Genomic DNA, 3,098 nt, shown 5'->3' with positions numbered 1-3,098 from the left:
GTGGCGGTGACCCTGGTGTCACCTGATGTCGCAGCCCCCGGATGGATCGAGGGCCTGCAATCCTGGTTGTGCCTGTGACGTTATGGAGATTGTAAAAGCCTTTGACCTCAGAGGTTGCTGGCTCAGCAGGTGAGCCTGTCCCCGCGGGGCTGATGTCTCTGCGGGGGCCTGGCAGCGTGGGCACAGTGCCTGCCTCGCGCCTTTGCCCAGGCAAAGCAGCATTCACCTCTCTGTTCTACGCGGAGTTCATGGCAGATCGCATCTTGTTACTTAGCTCTCGCGTTTTCAGCTTAGCAGTGAGAAGGAGGTTTAGAAAGTGTTTCTATGCAAGTGGTTTAAAGGAAGAAGAAAAGCCTAAACCCTTAGAAAGAGCTGTACTTTTTTTGCAGCTGTGACAGTATTCATAATGCAGCAGCTGCCAGTCACCCCAGAGATGCTGAGAGCTGGATTTCATTAAGTATACCTTGAGAATACACACAGCATGTGTTTTTCTCCCCCAGCTGGGAATTGTGTTTTGCTGCATGTTACTCAGTACGTCATACCGTGGTGAGCGAGTCTTTAGGAAATGGCTGCAGCGGTGACATCCTGCATTATGCAATGCAGGAGGACAACACTCGGCTCCTGGGCTGCCTGGGGCTGCTCTGCAGCAAGCAGAGCTGATCGTATGAGAAAGGCCAACCTGGTCCATCCTAGATACAGAGAAAGTCTCTCTGTGAGTCATCTCTGTGCTCATTTTAGAGCTGGGAGGAGGGGAGGATAGGACGTTTCTTGTGTACCAGGAAAATGATCGTCAGGTACATGCAGGTCAGCATCTTCTCTGGAGATGCACAACTGTGTCCTCACTGCCTCCTGGGATCACAGGGAGAGGAGTTCTGTGTGGCACACAACACCGACCCTCTCTGCCCCTCAGCACAACTGCAGACTCCCAATGGTGCAAATCAGCGAATTCCTGTTTTTTATACTGAGGCTGTTAGCAAAAGCATTAAGATTGCTCTCTGGATTCAACCTTGATGAGCTACAGTAGTTCCACACACACCCCACCCCACCCCCTCCCGCCTCTTCTAACATAACCAGTTGTCTCTCCTCTTCCTCATTCCTTATGTGCTTTGCAGTTTCTTCTTAACTATGGCTTCCCGCCTGATACTGCAACATTACTGAAGTTCACCTGAGGTCTCCACTACCTCTCCCTTGTCTAGAGAGTTTGGTGTTACCAAAGATGTCAGATGACTTTGGCACGGTCCTCTTTGGTCAGCCTCTCCTGCACTTTATCTAATTTACTTTGATATGTTCAACTACTTCCCCCTCCAAATTTGTTCTACAGCCTGGTACCCTGTGGATCAATAGACCTATGGAAACGGACTTGTCGTTGCTTAGCTCACTGCCCTTTGCTTGCTGTCCTCTCTGCCCTGCTGTTTACAGAGATGTTTTGTGTGTGTTGCTCTCAGAGCTGACAGGTATGTTAACAAGCCTTGCTACCTGCGCTACACTTTCACATGCCAGTCCTCATCTCACATGAAGATTATCCATCCTTCTTTAGCTTTGCTCCATTAAACTCCTGGCATTTTGCTGCAGGCTCTTCCTCACTTACATCTGTTTGCCATCATGGCCTTCTGGGGCATTTTGCTACAGCCCCTATGTAGAGCTCTCCCTAAAACTTATTTCTGTTCTCACCTTATTTCTCCTTGTGTTTTCTAAATTGCATGGCTGAAAAGCCTTGCTTTTGGACTTAGTATCTAACTCAGCATGGTGTTTAGCAATCCCAGCTCTTCCCCAAAATGTTCTTCTCCCAAGGTGTTGCTGTTCTCTCCTGATTCATCTTTCCCCTATTTGTAGCATTTGGTCACCCCCAGCACCCTATGTTTGTAGAGAGCCACCCTCCAGCCCAGCCCTGAACCCCTCCTAAAATCTCTTTTCCCAGTTCCGAATACAGATTCCCATGCCAGCTCCCACACTGCGACAGATGTTCGCTCCCAGCTGCCTTCAGTCCCATCCACTGCCGTTTCAGCCCTGTTCACTTGACTATTTAATTTCTAAAATAAAGATTTCCCATTTGTAATTAAGAATCTTCATCACCGTCTCCTTTTCTTTGTCCGTTTGAATTACGGTGAAGTATCTTGTTTGATCCAATCAAGGTTGTTTTCCATGGCCAGGTCTTCTGTGACACCTCCACTAATTAGAGAGTAGGCTCATTGCTTGTTGTTTCAGCGAGTGCTTAATGAAGGCATTCATCACTTTGCACATCCAAGGTGCCTACAGGACAGCAAGTGCTCCCACTGATGAGGCCTGGTCTCTTTCTAGGAAATTAAAGTCTCCGGTAAGGATGGGCATTGTTAAACACCTCCAAGTCCTTAGGTCCCTGAGAAACCTCTAGAGAAACCTTGCCAGCTTTCTTTTCCTTCTCCCATTATTAACTCGAACAGGTTTTGTATCCTTTATTTATTTTGGTTATTACAGTGTTTATACAAAATACCCATCACATTTTATATCTTTCTTTCCTGGATAACAATGTATACTTCTGATCTGTTTCACCAATGATTAATGTTCTGCCACATCCACTATACCCATAATGTCATTTTTTTGCATAATGTATAAGTAACACAATTTCACTGCCAGAGCTCCTTGCCACAGTACACAAACATTTGTTCTTTCTTACTGAAAATGTCAAGGGATGATTAAATACAGCACTTTGGGACTCTTGCTCACACCTCCAGCAGCACTTTCCCTTTTCTGTCTCTCCTCCTACTCACCGATATCACACTATTATCCTTGTTTACCTGATGCATTTCTTTTCTCTCGTGATATCCTAGCTCTGAAGATGATCAGTTTTTTTTCGTCTCCAGTCTTTTATAGCAGGGTTTGAAGGGAAGTTTTCCTTCATTGGTTTCTAGGTATGCTCATACCTAACCTCCGTTGAGCTCACTTCCATTAAGGTGCATTGCTGTTTGCCTTGAGTTTACTCCATAGATGAGTTGCAAATCGGCTCTCCCCCAGCAGGACCTTGTGTAGATGGGATTACCCTCCACGGACCTGGGGAATCAGAGAATCATAGAATGGTTTGGTTGGAAGGGACCTTAAAGACCATCTAGTTCCAACCTCCC

General features: G+C 46.5%; 1 protein-coding gene across 1 annotated transcript in view; it reads left to right on the top strand.

The window, feature by feature from the left end:
* The window catches only part of CNNM1 (cyclin and CBS domain divalent metal cation transport mediator 1), a gene marked incomplete at its 5' end in the record, with an annotated part of 18,743 nt that overhangs the window by 307 nt on the left and 15,338 nt on the right, over positions 1–3,098 (top strand). The gene's annotated exons all lie outside the window — the stretch shown is intronic.

Source organism: Cariama cristata, unplaced genomic scaffold (genome assembly GCF_000690535.1).
Source record: "Cariama cristata isolate BGI_N322 unplaced genomic scaffold, ASM69053v1 scaffold15149, whole genome shotgun sequence".
NCBI lineage: Eukaryota > Metazoa > Chordata > Aves > Cariamiformes > Cariamidae > Cariama > Cariama cristata.
This window is presented reverse-complemented; position numbering and strand designations above follow the sequence as displayed.